Source organism: Gracilinanus agilis, chromosome 1, assembly GCF_016433145.1.
Source record: "Gracilinanus agilis isolate LMUSP501 chromosome 1, AgileGrace, whole genome shotgun sequence".
Lineage (NCBI taxonomy): Eukaryota > Metazoa > Chordata > Mammalia > Didelphimorphia > Didelphidae > Gracilinanus > Gracilinanus agilis.
The window spans coordinates 676,559,349-676,575,187 of record NC_058130.1 but is presented as its reverse complement, the minus strand read 5'-3'; the positions used below and the strand labels follow the sequence as shown (position 1 = coordinate 676,575,187).

The 15,839-nt window shown below is 35.4% G+C and overlaps 1 non-coding gene across 1 annotated transcript; it reads left to right on the top strand.

Moving 5' to 3' along the window:
* Positions 1-255: 255 nt before the first annotated feature.
* Positions 256-362, top strand: LOC123232685. The gene has a single exon (XR_006505212.1). It is a non-coding gene; the product is annotated as a U6 spliceosomal RNA (small nuclear RNA).
* Positions 363-15,839: the final 15,477 nt, after the last annotated feature.

Here is a 15,839-nt window from a genome sequence, read left to right as displayed (position 1 = left end):
TTCCAGCTTTTGTTTCTTCATGTGAAAAATGGAGGATAATAATTATAGTTCCTATTACACAAGGTTGTGATAATCAAATGAGATAATATTGTAAAAAGATTTCCAAATCTTAGTGCTAAATAAATACTAGTTATTATTATTTCCTTAGTGTTAAATAATTACATACAAGAGGCAATCAACAAATGGGTCTCTATTTGAGGGTTCACAAAATTCAATTGTACTCAATTGACAAGTATTTATTATATTTTATTATGTATGCTTATTTTAGCAGCACATGTACTAAAATTGAAACAATACAGTGAAGATCAGCATGGCCCTTGTTTAAGAATGACATGCACATTCATAAAGCTTTCTATATTTTTCAGCCTTGAATTTCTCAAATTCAAACTATATTATAAAATGATAATCATCAAAATAATCTGGAACTAGCTAAGAAATAAAGAAATGGATCAGTGGAATAGATTAGTTACATAATGCACAGTAGTAAATGATGATAATAATCCAGAGTTTGATAAACCCAAATACCCAAGAATTTACTATCTGTCTAAAATTGCTGGGAAAACTGGAAAGCACTTTGGCTGAAAGTAGGCATAGATCATGCTATTTACGAAGATAAGGTAAAAATGGGTATGTGAAAGACATAAAGGGTGATATCATTAGCAAGTTAAGGGAGTAAATGTAAAAAAAATGTAAAAAAATGTAAAATGTAAAAAAAATGTAAAAAAAGTAAAAAAAAAGTAAATGGAGTAAAAGAAAGTGTCAAATCTAAGAATAATAGAGGTTTGTGAACACATAAAAGCGATCACAGGAATTAAAATGGATAATTCTGATTACATGACATTAAAAAGGTTTTGCCCAATAAAATCAAATGCAGCTAAAATTAGAAGTAAAGCAGAAAACTGAGAAAAAAATTTACACCAAATTTTTCTGATAAAGTCTTGTTTTTCAAATACAGAACTGAATCAAACATAAAAAAATAAGACATTCCCCAAGTGATAAATGGTCAAAGAATATAAACAGGGAGTTTTCTGAACAAGAAATTGAAGCTATCAACACTCACATAAAAATGTTCTAACATTGATTAGAGAAATACAAATCAAATGAGATAATACTATAAAGTGATTTCCAAACCTTAGTTATTGTTATTTCCTTAGTGTTAAATAATTGTATATAAGAGGCAGTAGACAAGTAGGTCCCTTTTGAGGGCTCACAAAAATCTTTATTGGTTAGAGAAATAAAAATTAAAACAACTCTGAGGTACCACCTTTTACCTATCAGATTGACTAATACAGAAAGGAAAATGACAAATGTTGAAGGGAATGTGGAAAAATAGGAACACTAATGCTCTGTTGGTGGAATCATAAACTCATCCTGGAGAACAATTTGGAATTATGCCCAAGAGGCTATAAACCTAAGGATACTCTTTGACTTAGAAATACCACCACTAGGTTTATTTATAGCACACAGAAATTAAAGAAAAAGGAAAAGGATCTATATGTACAAAAATATTTATAACAGCTTTTGTGGTGGCAAAGAAAGTGGAAATTGAGGGGATACTTATCAATTGGGAAATGGCTGAACAAGTTGTGGTATATTATTGTGACAAAAAATTATTGTGTTATTAGAAATGATGAGCAGAATAGTTTCAGAAAAACTTGGGAAGATTTATAGGAATTGATGCAAAGTAAAGTGAGCAGAACTAGGAGAACACTGTACACCATAACAGCAATATTGTAAAGAGAACTAACTGAGAAAGACTTAGCTGCTCTGATCAATGTGATAATTCAAGACAATTCCAAAGGTCTAATGATGAAAAATGCTATTCACCTTCAGAAAGAGAACTGATAAACTCTGAGTACAAATTGAAGAATAATTTTCATTTGTTTTCTTGTTTTTTTTGCAACATGGCTAATAAGGAAATAAATTTTGCATGATTTCACAAATATAATTAATATCATTTTGCTTGCCTTCTTAATGAGTGACAGAGAGACTGGCAGGAGGGCGAAAATATCAAACTTGAAATTTACAAAAATTTAAAAGTAAATAAATAAAAAGAAAAATATTTTATTATACTCACTAGATTGTGTTGCTGTGGTTGCTGTTCAGTTATTTCAGTCATGCCTGACTTTACATGACCTCATTTGGGGTTTTCTTGGCAAAGAAGCTGGAGTGGTTTGCATTGCTTTTCCCAGCTCATTTTATAGGTGAGGAAACTGAGACAAACAAACTTGTGCTATGGCCTGGGATATCATTAAAAAGATAGCCCTTTCACAAATGGGAAAAATACATAAATCGCCGTGATATTAGTGAAAAGGTGGCAAATTCAAGGCAAAGACCCACATGAAGTAATATAAAAGCTATGATGAGAGATAGAGAACCTTCGGCAGGAGGTGGGGATTGCTACCAGCCGGGAAGATTTCATGGGGGAAGAAGGAGTCTCTTTAGCTAGAATTTGAAGGAAGAGAGAGACTTTGCCAGGTAGAATGGGTGGGAATTCTAGCCTAGCCATGGGGTATGGAGCCAGATCAGGGTTGGCTTAGAATGAGATCTCTGTCTTTTGTGAACTGTTTATGTTCCACCAATGGGAAGGAGGCTTTCCTGAAGGTTTTCTTTGGGGACTTAGGGGACCCTGTTTCTATTTTAATCTGACACCATTGGTATACTATACAGGATAGAATTCCATTCTTGAGGTTATCCTATTTCTGACACTTACTATTGGGTAGATATGGGGGTACAGGCTCCCCTTAGGACACCCCAAAAATGTTGAAATATTCTAGGTCAAAGAGGACTTAACTAAACTCCTTTCTGCTTTCAAAAGAAGCATCCAACTCTCTTTGGAAATCACTTTACCTCATTTTCCTCCTCTATAAAATGGGAATAATGAGCACCACTAGTAATTCCTGGCACTGTTGTAAGGGTGAAATAAGATGTCTGTTGAATGCTTTGCCAACTTTAAACTGATATATAAGTGCCAGTTATTATTATTAACCTAGATTTTATACATATAGAATCAAATGCCTTTAGCCAGCACTAAAAGAATCTGATATACTCCTTAACTTCAGGCTGTGTATAAATCATCATGTTAACTGGTATTTCTTCTCTCTGAGGGCCCTTGTGGTATGTGAAGTACATTTCATTAGGTTCATAGAAGCCCCATTTATTTAACAGCTTTCTGCTGGTCTAATATCCCTTGTCTAATGGCCTCGGAGCTGTGATGATAAGCATCATGGAAATGCAGAGAGATAGGAAGAGGTAGGTCAGAAGATTGGCTCATATGGGGTAAATTATACATTAGAATTTTCCTTTCCTTACCCACTTGGAAATTCATTTCTTCCCCTGATTCATGCCTTTTCCGGGAGTTCATTTTAAAGCCTTTACTTGTATCTCAGGGTCTGTGGATTGCCAGGAGCAGAATGGATTCTGTTAAGAGGCCCATTTCTCTTCACAAGCATTTCCCTTTGTTAAGAGCGGTGCTTTAAAAAGTCATTATCAACATGTAAATTGAAATTCCCAGCACCAAGAGCAAAGGTGATTAGAGCTTATAAAAGAACTTGGTAAAGACATTAAAGAATTTATACTAAAATAATTCACTTAAATGTGCTTATCTTTTCTGCCCTTCCTAAATCCTCCTTTACCCCTGTTCCCCAACCTCCAACCATATGGAACAAATAGATTTCACTTTTGTTTGTCCAAATGGTAGGAAGATACAAATAGAAATAGAGAAGATAGAAATCTTGGAGGATTTCAGGTGAATCAAGTTTTAGTGGGGAAATGGTGGGAAGTCCTCTTTGATTCTCATCAATGCCTTACCAAAGAGTTAAAGAATCCTTCTGGTTCTGTGAAACATAGGATTCTGGAGTCCGAGGCTCAGTTGTTTTATTTGTACATTTGGTAACCTGACTGCTGCCTCTCAGATGAAGCTCTTTCACATTCAGGAAATAACAGGATTCTCAGAGGCCATCTAATTCAATCTGGATTCGAATTGTTTGGAATCTCCACTGTATGTCATGTGTTGACAAGTAGACCTCTAGTTTGGGGTAACACCCTGCTTCCAGAGGCAACCCATTCCAGTTTTGGACAGTTTGAATTGTTAGGAACTTTTTATTTATTAGAGTTGCCTTCTTTTTGCAGTTTTGACCTTTTGCTCCTAATTGTGCTCTTTGGGGCCAAGAAAAACATATTTATCCCTTAACCGAATGATAGCCTTTTCACATACTTGACTTATTCCTCTCTACTTTTTTCTTATTGCTTCCATCTTCATGTCTTCTCTTCTCTAGGCTAAAGATGAACATGACATGAACTAGAACTCTTTCACCATCTGTCCCCTGGCTCCTCTAGCTTATCAATGACTTTCTTAAAATGTGGCAACCAGAACTTGTTCCAGTGTTCTGGATATGGTCTGACCAGGGAAGAATGCAAGGGAATATTACATTATTAGTACTGATCACTATGCTTTTCTCATTTTTCTTTTCTTTATTTTTTTTGACTTTGAATTTTTACTTTTTAGAAAAATTTTCCATGGTACATGATTCATGTTCTTACTCTCCCATCCACCCCCCTCTACTCCCCTCCACCCTCCCACCCCCAATAGCCAACACGCATTTTTACTGGTTTCTTTGTGTGTCATCGATCAAGACTTATTTCCATATTATTGATAGTTGCATTGGTGTGGTCATTTAGAGTTTACATCCCAAATCATGTCCATATCAACCCATGTATTCAAGCAGTTGTTTTTCTTTTGTTTCCACTCTTGTAGTTCTTCCTCTGAATGTGGGTAGCACTCTTTTCCATAAATCCCTCAGAATTGTTCTGGGTCATTGCATTGCTGCTGGTACAGAAGTCCATTACATTCGATTTTACCACAGTGTATCAGTCTCTGTGTACAATGTTCTTCTGGCTCTGATCCTTTCACTCTGCATCAATTCCTGGAGGTCTTTCCAATTCACATGGAATTCCTCCAGTTTATTATTCCTTTGAGCACAATAATATTCCATTACCAGCATATACCACAATTTGTTCAGCCATTCCCCAATTGAAGGGTATACCCTCATTTTCCAGTTTTTTGCCACCACAAAGAGTGTAGCTATAAATATTTTTGTACAAGGCTTTTTCCTTATGATCTCTTTGGGGTACAAACCCATCAATGGTATGGCTGGATCAAAGGGCAGGCAGTCTTTTAGCTCTTTTTGGGCATAGTTCCAAATTGCTATACAGAATGGTTAGATCAGTTCACAACTCTACCAACAATGCATTAATGGTCCAATTTTGCCACATCCCCTCCAACATTTATTACTCTCCCCTGCTGTCATTTTAGTTAATCTGCTAGGTATAAGGGGGTACCTTAGAGTTGTTTTGATTTGCATTTCTCTAATTATTAGAGATTTAGGACACTTTCTCATGTGCTTATTGATAGTTTTGATTTCTTTATCTGATAATTCCCTATTCATGTCTCTTGCCCATTTATCAGTTGGGGAATGGCTTAATTTTTTATGCAATTGATTTAGCTCATTGTATATTTGAGTAATTAGACCTCTGTCAGAGTTTTTGTTATAAAGATTTTTTCCCAGTTTATTCTTTCTCTTCTGATTTTAGTTGCATTGTTTTTGTTTGTACAAAACCTTTTTAATTTAATGTAATCAAAATTATTTATTTTACATTTTGTATTTTTTTTTAACTCTTACTTGGTTTTAAAATCTTTCCTTTCCCAGAGATCTGACAAGTATACTATTCTGTGTTCACCTAATTTACTTATAGTTTCCATCTTTATATTCAAGTCATTCACCCATTCTGAATTTATCTTGGTGTAGGGTGTGAGATGTTGATCTAAACCTAATCTCTCCCATATTGTTTTCCAATTTTCCCAGCAGTTTTTGTCAAATAGTGGATTTTTGTCCCCAAAATTGGGCTCTTTGGTTTTATCAAAGACTGTCTTGCTGATGTCACTTACCCCAAGTCTATTCCACTGATCCACCCTTCAATCTCTTAGTCAGTTCCATATTGTTTTGATGACCACTGCTTTATAGTACAGTTCAATTCTGGTACTGCTAAGCCACCTTCCTTCATGTTTTTTTTTCATTATTTCCCTTGATATTCTTGATCTCTTGTTCTTCCAAATGAACTTTGTTATAGTTTTTTTCTAATTCAGTAAAAAAGTTTCTTGGTAGTTTGATAGGTACGGCACTAAATAAGTAAATTAATTTGGGTAGAATGGTTATTTTTATTATGTTAGCTCATCCTACCCATGAGCAATCAATTTTTTCCACTTGTTTAGATCTAGTTTTAATTGTTTGGAAAGTGTTCTGTAGTTGTGTTTGTTTTGGCAGATATATTCCTAAGTATTTTATATTGTCTAGGGTGATTTTAAATGGCGTTTCTCTTTCTAACTCTTGCTGCTGAGATGTGTTGGAAATATATAGAAATGCTGATGATTTATGTGCATTTATTTTGTATCCTGCCACTTTGCTAAAGTTGTTGATTATTTCCATTAGCCTTTTAGCTTATTCTCTAGGATTTTTAAAGTAGACCATCATATCATCTGCAAAGAGTGATAGCTTGGTCTCCTCATTGCCTATTTTAATCTCTTCAATTTCTTTTTCTTCTCTAATTGCCACTGCTAGTGTTTCTAGTACAATGTTAAATAATAGAGGTGATAATGGACCTCCTTGTTTCACTACTGATCTTATTGGAAGGCTTCTAGTTTATCCCCATTGCATATGATGCTTGTCGATGGTTTTAGATATATACTGATAATTATTTTTAGGAAAGGTCCTTCTATTCCTATACTTTCTAGTGTTTTCAATAGGAATGGGTGTTGTATTTTGTCAAAGGCTATTTCAGCATCTATTGAGATAATAATGTGATTTTTGTTTGTTAGCTTGTTGACATGGTCAATTATGTGGATGGTTTTCTTAATGTTAAACCGTCCTTGCATTCCTGGTATAAATCCCACCTGATCATGATGGATAACCCTCATGATCATTTGCTAGTATTCAGTTTAAGATTTTTGCATCTATGTTCATTAGGGAGATTGGTCTGTAGTTTTCTTTCTCTGTTTTTGGTCTGTTTGGCTTTGGAATCAGTACCATATTAGTGTCATAAAAAGAATTTGGTAGGACTCCTTCTTTGCTTATTATGTCAAATACTTTGTATAGTATTGGAATTATTTGTTCTTTGAATGTTTGATAGAATTTACTTGTGAATCCAACAGGTCCTGATGATTTTTTCTTAGGGAGTTCTTTGATAGCTTGTTCAATTTCTTTTTCTGATATTAGGTTATTTAAGTATTCTATTTCTTCTGCTGTTAATTTAGGCAATTTATATTTTTGTAAATATTCATCCATATTACCTAGATTGCTATATTTATTGCCATATAATTGGGCAAAATAGTTTTTAATGATGCCTTAATTTCTTCTTCATTAGAGGTGAGGTCTCCGTTTTCATCTTTGATACTGTTAATTTGGTTTTCTTCTTTCTTTTTTTTATTAGGTTTACCAGTACTTTGTCTATTTTATCTGCTTTATAAAAGTACCAGCTTCTAGTCTTATTTATTAATTCAACAATTCTTTTACTTTTGATTTTATTCATTTTATTAATTTCTCCTTTGATTTAGTATTTTTAATTTTGTTTTTATGTGGGGATTTTTAATTTGTTCAGTTTTTAGTTTTTTAAGTTGCATGCCCAATTTATTGACCTCTGCTCTGCCTAATTTGTTAACACATGCACTCAATGGTATAAATTTCCCCCTTAGTACTGCTTTGGCTGCATCCCATAGGCTTTGGTAAGAAGTCTCATTGTTGTCATTCTCTTCAATGAAATTATTAATTGTTTCTGTGATTTGTTCTTTCACTAAATTATTTTGGAGAATCATATTATTTAATTTCCAATTAGTTCTTTCACTAAATTATTTTGGAGAATCATATTATTTAATTTCCAATTAGTTTTTGCCTCTCCATGTATCCTTGCTAATAAATTTTTTTATTGCATTGTGATCTGATCAGGTTGCATTTATTATTTCTGCTTTTTTGCATTTGTTTGCCATGTTTCTATGCCCTAGTACATGGTCAATCTTTATGAATGTTCCGTGTGCTTCTGAAAAGGTGTATTCATTTTTATACCTATTTGTTTTTCTCCATATATCTATTAACTCTAATTTTTCTAAGATTTCATTCACCTCTCTTATCTCTTTCTTATTTATTTTTTGGTTTCTAATCCACTCTGTTATTTGCTTCCATTTTATGGGTGAGTTCATCCCATTCACATTCAGAGTTATAATTATCAACTGTGTATTCCTAGACATTTTGATTCCCTCTCCTTGTCTTGCCCTTTCTTCTTTCACCATTTCCTTCTATACCAGTATTTTGTTTTTAATCGGTACCCCTAATCTGTTCTGTTATTGTACTTCCCTTTCTCCCCTCTCCCTTCTTATTCCCCTCTTATTGTTCTTTAGGGTCTTTTAAAGTTACCCCTACCCTCTCCCTTCCTAGTATTGCTTTCCTCCCCACCAGTCCTCTTGTTGCCCTTCTACTTTTCTATAGGGCACGAATCAATTCTCTGTCCAATGGATCTGATTGTTCTTCCCTCTTTAAGTTAATTTCAATGCACTCAAGAATTAAGTATTTCCTTTCTCCAACCTCTTTACCTTTCCATTGTATTGGTCTTCTTCCCTGTTGGCCCCACTGCTTCTTTATGAAATATAAATTTACTCCATTTTTTCTGTTTTCCCATATCTCTTTTTTTTTTCTGTGTACCTTTTAAGTTGGTTTCAGCTGGAGGATCCCCCAGCTCTCTTCTGTTGTCAGATTTGATTTTCTGTTCCCTTGGGGCCCTTTGTCCTTGATTGGTGGTGAAGGGCTTTATGGAGGTCTGGAGCCTTGCTGCTTTTATGCCGCCATGTTCCCAGAATTCGCTTTTCTTATTTTTCTAATTAAATTTTGTTTTATTTTCAAGTGAATTCATCTTCTCTCCTTTCCACCACCCTCTTACTATCCATCCAAATTCTGAGTATCTTTCAAAGTCCAGTTCAAGTTCTACCCTCTCTAGAAAGTCCTCCCTAACATTTTCTCACTGTTATCTCTCTTCTTAGATTTCCTACAGCACTGAGATCCAAGTTATATAATTAACATATTTATTAAACTTTTTTTCAGAGGTGGGTATAGTTCTCTAATGTTTCAAATTATATCTCCTTGAGAAGATCTCTACTTTCTTTGATGCAGTTTCTCTTCTGTGCAAGAGAGTGGATAGGCCTAGATGATTTGTAAGGTTTCTTCCAGGCCTAAGAATTTTCCAACCTTATGACTTTTTAATATGTTCATCTTTTCTAATTACATTTTTCTGCAACTATGTCCATATATCATGACATCTTTTAGATTTTCTTTAGCTGCCAGCACAGTGCTGAGCACTTTAATTATTTGCTCAATAAATGGTATATTTGTCTGGATTTAAGCTGTACCTATAAAGGTGAGATCTCTTTGAAAGGGCAAAATATGTGTATATGTTGAAAAATGGCTCAACACATAATTTTTATGCAAGTAGGATTTAGAGATAAAAGTTAGGTTCACTATTCATCATTTTTGGCCATGGGGCAATTCTGTCTTGGGTGAGAAGAGCGTATACATATAAATGTTCTTTATTTTCTGCTTTGTTTTAAATACTTAAGTCCTTTTGGGACCAAATCTGAAGGCCTTGACAATTTACAGACAGAATCTAAGAGTCAGAAAAGATCTCAAAAGCCATCTAATCCAACTTATTTGAATGGGCATTCTCTCAACAACATACCTTCTGAACTTAACCAAAAAGCTTGAAGATACTAAAAAAGTGTGGTTTCCAAGAAGAATCCTCAGCACTAACTTTTTGATCATAACCATGAGAGGATACCCTTGAACAAAAAGCTTCTTTTTTCATCTCCAAAATTTGGTAACTTTCTTCATCCTGATTCCCTGAGATGTCTTTGAGCTGAAATGTATGCACAATACCCAAATTACCTTTTGGTCCTCTTCCTGGACTTCTTCAATGCCTTTGTTTCCTTAGGAGATTCTGACACTTGAATCATGGTGATTAGCTAGGAAATATTAGTTTTGATTCATGGTCTCTCTCTTTACCTCCTTAATTATGGATTTCTTTCTCCAGAAGACTCCAGTGATGCAAAACTTTATTACCTCTCGAGTTATCTCCTTCAACTCTTGGTCATAAATTTTGCCTCTTTTCACATACATGAAAGTACTTTCCTCTTTGCTCCTATAATTTGTTTATTATGTGTCTTCTCTTTTTTAAGTCATTTATCCATTTGGAGCTTCTCTTGGAATATGGTGTGAGGTGTTGGTTTAAATTTAATTACTGTATAGCTATAATTATTAGGGAGTTTTTTCATCGAATCAGGCCAAAATCTGTCTGTAGCTAACAGCTCATCATCCCTAGGTCCAGAGATATAAATGATTTGCCCTAGATGACTTGTTCCCTTTAGGAGTAAGCAGAACAAATCTTCTATGTGACAGATTTAGATGGCTATTGGAGAGTCTCGTGTATAGGAGACTGACAATTTGTGGGATACTTTATAGCTTATTTTCCTAACTTGTATTCTATGAATTTTAAAAATGTTTTGTTAAATGAATTTAATTATAATTGATTTCTTTTGTAATATGATGCATTTTACTTTATGTGGTCCAATATGGGGCCCATGCCACAAAAAAAAAATTAAGAAAGCTGGCTTGACTGGAAAAGAGAGGGCAAACAAAGAATGCACCTTGGCTTCAGTTAGAATAATGATTGTTTTATGAACCTGACCAGCAGGATTTAAAAAATGTGACACCTGCCTAGGCAGGTAGTGACCACTGTTTGAGCCCAGCGGGCAGAATTCCTTATTTGTAACAACTTCTTATGATACCTATGTGAATTTTTAGGTTACATCCCCAATGATAAATAGAAGGGAATGCCTTCATCATTTCATTAAAACCTTCATCTGGATTGATTTGGATAGTGAAGACCATTAACCTGGGAAGGACAGCTAATGCCATGAGATGAGTTTCAAAATTATCTTAACTAAAATTATGTATCAAATTTAATAAGATGAAATTTAATAGAGAAATAGAATAATAGTAATGAATAACATCATAGAGTCCAGGTAGGCACTATTATTATTTCCCTTTTATAGACAGAGATACTGCAAATTAGAGTAGTGAAGTGACTTCTCTTTCAGGTTAATCAGATTTTTGCTCATTTAGGCAGTTATGTGGCACAGTAGATAGAGGATGGATTTAGAATCAGGAAGATCTGAGTTCAAATCTGACCTCAGACACTTCCTAAATATAAGCCACTAAAACTGACTTCCTTTATTTCCTATCTTTAAAATGAGGCTAAAAACAGCATCTACCTCCCAGGGTTGTGAGTATAAATTAAGATAAAATTTATAAAGTAATTTGGAACCTCCAAAATGTTATATAAATGCTAGATATCATCATCATCATCATCATCATTATCATCATTATCATTATAGATGGGGCTAGATGAATTCTGATGTCCTTTCTTCTTCCCAAGATGATTCTGTCTCTGTCACCCAGTTGCCTGGGCCATAACTCACATCATACCCTTCCCTAGGCATTTGAGAATGTTGAACTAGAGCCAATTAGTTCCATTTTCCGCAACACTATGAAGTGTCAGACACCCAAATGAGGAGCCAACCTCCCAGAAGAGTGGCCTCATTAGCCAAGGCACCCCTTATGGAAGACAAGACTTTTGACATGCTTCGAAGTCTATTTCTCTAGGGCAATGTTTCAAACCATAGTTATTGCACTAATCACTTTCTAATCCCTTTCTCCCAAGGCTGAATAAAGTATTTTTTTAGCATTTCAACTTGTTAGTAGGATCCAAAGTCCCCACATTCCTAAACACTGGAAGCCTAAGCTGAAAAAAATCCCCCTCACTCTTAAGCATCTTCTCCTTTCTCTCCAGAGCAGAGATGTAGTGCTATATTAAAGTATACTTTTTTCTGGGAAGGTTTCAGGCTTAAAACATTAAGATTACTATATAAAGAAGAGTCTAGGACCTGTTTTTTGATAGGTTTCCAGGGACAAGGATCAGGAATAGTGAATTATCATTGGGCCTTAAAACACTATATTTTGGGGTCTATTTGGATGTTCTTTTTTAACTTGAGAGAAGAAAAGTGGACATCCTCTATGGTGAGAGGGGAAATGGTAAAGGAAAATCTTTTGCACCACTGGGAGCTTGCTGCATCCTTTTCAAATGTATATCCAGCCCCATCCATCTGCTCTGCCTACTGGCCTAACTATTTCAAGTAGAATGATGATACTTGAGAGTTTACCAGGTATTTTCATTTCCCTCATAATAGCTCTGTAAGGTTGGCCATGCAAACATTTTTATAGCTGATTATATTTGGGGAAATTGAGGTTCACAAAGAGCAAATGAATTGTTTTGGATCACACTGTAAGAAATAGTACTATTGTTTAAGCCGAATTCTCTCCTAATTCCATTTCAAATATTATGCCATTGTTAGAAGACCAATCCCCAACATGCTAACCAGTTTGGTATGGTGGGAGAGACCTGGCTTTGAACCCAGTAAGATCTGTATTCAAGTCCTAACACTGACACATACTAACTGGGTAATACTGCACAAGTCACTTAACTTCTCAGTGCTCTAGCATCTCTCCTAGGCTACAAATTGCAAAAAAGGTGCCTCCCAGAACTGGTAAAAGGAGTTTTCCCTTCTGGAAGTTCCAGAGTGTCACATGCCCAGGCTGTATCTTTTTTTCTATTTTCCACCAACCCTTTTCCCAACTTTGAGCTGTGTTCTAGTGAGCTCCAGACCCAGCACTCTCTTCACTTCATTATCCATAGCTCGCTTCTTATTGTTTTAGGCCCATGTGATCAACATTCACTCTGGTCCTTTTGATGAAGTGAAAGGCAACAGATCTATGATATTAAGTAGGATATATCTTTGGACCTTAGTTTCTTTATTTCTAAAATGAGGGGACTATACTAAATGATCATTAAGGTCTCTTTTGATTCTAAAATTCCAGTTCTTTCTTCAGCTGAAACTGGTTCTTGCCCAGTTGCTGAATCCTATCTGGCTAGACTAGTGTATCAAGGGTTTCCTTGTGGACAGAAGACAAGAGGGATCCCAGATCTTGAACTGGAAGGGAACCCAAAGACTGTATATTACAGCCTCCCCATTTTATGCATCTTAATAGTTAGAGTTAGCAAAGATCCTGGACTTGCAGAGGTTCTTCAACCAGAGTCTGTGACTTTGTTTTTTAAAAATATATTTTTGATAATTGTTTAATGCCATTGATATTCTTTGTTATCCCAGGTAGTATTTTATATTATCAATTTAAAAACAGGATTCTGAGAAGGTATTCTCAGGCTTTACCAGACTGCCAAAGGGGTCCATGGCATCTAGTTCACCCTCCCCACCTCCATTTTATAGATGAAGGATCTGAGACAGAGATTTGCAGGGATTTGGCCAAGCTTACATGGCTAGTAAATAGTAGGATAGGCAGTAACTTTAAGCCCTCTGATTTTATATCTAATACTTTTGTCATTGTATTATGGTTAAAGGAATAAGCATTTAAAAATAACTATTATGTATTTATGCAGTGTGCCAAGTACTTTTCAAATATGATTCCTCACAGCAACAGGTAGGTGTTATTATTATTTTCATGTTACAAAAGTTGAGGAAACTGAGGCAGACAGAGGTTTAGGGACTTACTGAGGGTCACAAAGCTAGTAAATGTCAGAATTCAGGTTTGAATTCAGGTCTTCTTGACTCCAGACCCAGCGTTCTATTCACTTCATTACCCATAGGCACTTTTCTTATAGGTTTAAGCCTAATTGATCAAATTCCATTCTGGTTCTTTTGACCAGGTGACAGAAGACAGATGATTTTTCCTGACGTAGTATAGTTCAGCTGAAAGATCCTCAAATGGAAGCAAAGAAGAAAAAATATCACTGAAATCATACCTAGGTATCCTGGTTATCTTCCCTCTCAGCATCCACAATGCCCATTGATAAGATGAAACTGATGATCATCAGGGTGGTAGGTCTTCTTGCTGATTCTGGGAACACAGAGCAAGCTGCAGGGGACCACAGAACAAATGCAAATACTAACAAACAAGTGACAGAGCTAACAAGCAGTGTGATCAAACACCATCTGTGAGCATGATGAGTCTTGCAGAGGTCGGTGTTACAGCAATCATTTCTTTCAATAGATTCCTTTTCTTCTTGTAGGTTCAGCCTTTACTTCACTTAAACTCATCATCTTTCAGTACAGTGCTCAAGTTCCCAGCTCCCTGTTTAGCAAAAAGAGATTCACATGCCTCAATTTTTTTTCTGATAGGCATATGATCTTTCTCCTGGCTAATATCCACCCTGTTTCTTTTCAGCAATGAATCAGTTCCAATAAAAGACACATTAAAAAGAAAATGCACCACAGTTTGTTCTCTATTTCTCCTCTCAGCCCATATGATGCTACCTAAGTTTCATACAGGATTAATTATAGGTCAGTAGCAAAAGACTGCATGGAATCATTGACTATATCTCCTTCCTTAGCATAGGACCAATCAATAAGGGAAGAGGAATAGAATATACAGGTGGGGGAGATGTCTATTTCCAATCAGTTGCTAGTAACAACTCGCTTTGTTGATTAAAGGACCCACTATAAATTTATTACTACTGGTAATTGTAAAACCAGATGCACAAAATCTTTGAAAGCATTTTGTGATGCTGTTTAGAAGTGGTGATTTGATACCTGTGTAATTACCATTCTTGAACCATTCCCTAACTTAAATTTGAATTCAGAGGTCACATCACTAGAGGGTGGCTGCTGTTTCTTACTCTCATTATTCTAGGGGTAACCTGGAGGGATTAAGGTTCTGGTACTATCTCCTACTAGTGTTCTCTCCATGAACAATTAGCCAACTTCTATTAAGTTTTAGAAAAGGTATTTACATACTAAGAAAATATAGCAAGAACAATTCCAAATATTCCACCCTCTCCCAGAGACTGAGACTCACACCAACTAATGCATTCATGCAGGAGTACAAGCTTAAGTACAGAGTTATTGAGGTACACTTGGAGAGAACACAAGTGGCAAAGGGAGAACATATCTCCTGGGTAATAGAATTCTCTCAGAGTCCACTTTACTAATAGCTGTCTGCTTATCTACTAGATGTCTTTGTAGAACTCATAGTTTCCTTCTGCCACAAGGGACCATATTGCTTGCAACCTTTTCATAAATGACTATGACTGGTCTAGTTTCTTGGATCCCAGCTAAATGCACTGTCTACCATTGGTCTTATCTCTCTAATAATATGGTCGTTGGTGGTAAGGGGGAGTGGGAAGAAAATCTCCTCTTATCCTAAGCCCTTCCTCTGCCAATCACCTCTGCCAAGAGTGATTCCCTCTCAGGTTATTGACCCTGACTTTTAAAAACAGAATCCTCCAAACTAGAACTCTGCCTCCCCCCACATTGGTTCACTACTTATTTGTTCCATCACTTGATTAGTAGACTTTGAACTGGCTAGCTATTTTTATAAATAAGCAATTTTTGTTTAATTTTTTTATTCATTGGATTTATTTCCAGATATCTCAGCCCCTCCCTCCCCTCCCTTCGACATAGAAAGCATTATTCAGCAAACGGATATGTATATTCGATTATGTCTTTCATGTTCCCATTTTTCGGTTAATTCTCTGGAAGTGAACATTCTCAAGTTTTTCTTCAAGTATTAAATCTGTAGCTGTGTATAATGTTCTTTTGATTCTACTCGTTTCACTTTTCATCATCTCATATAGTTATTTACAAGTTAAAATATTTAGCTGCTCACTGTTTCTTA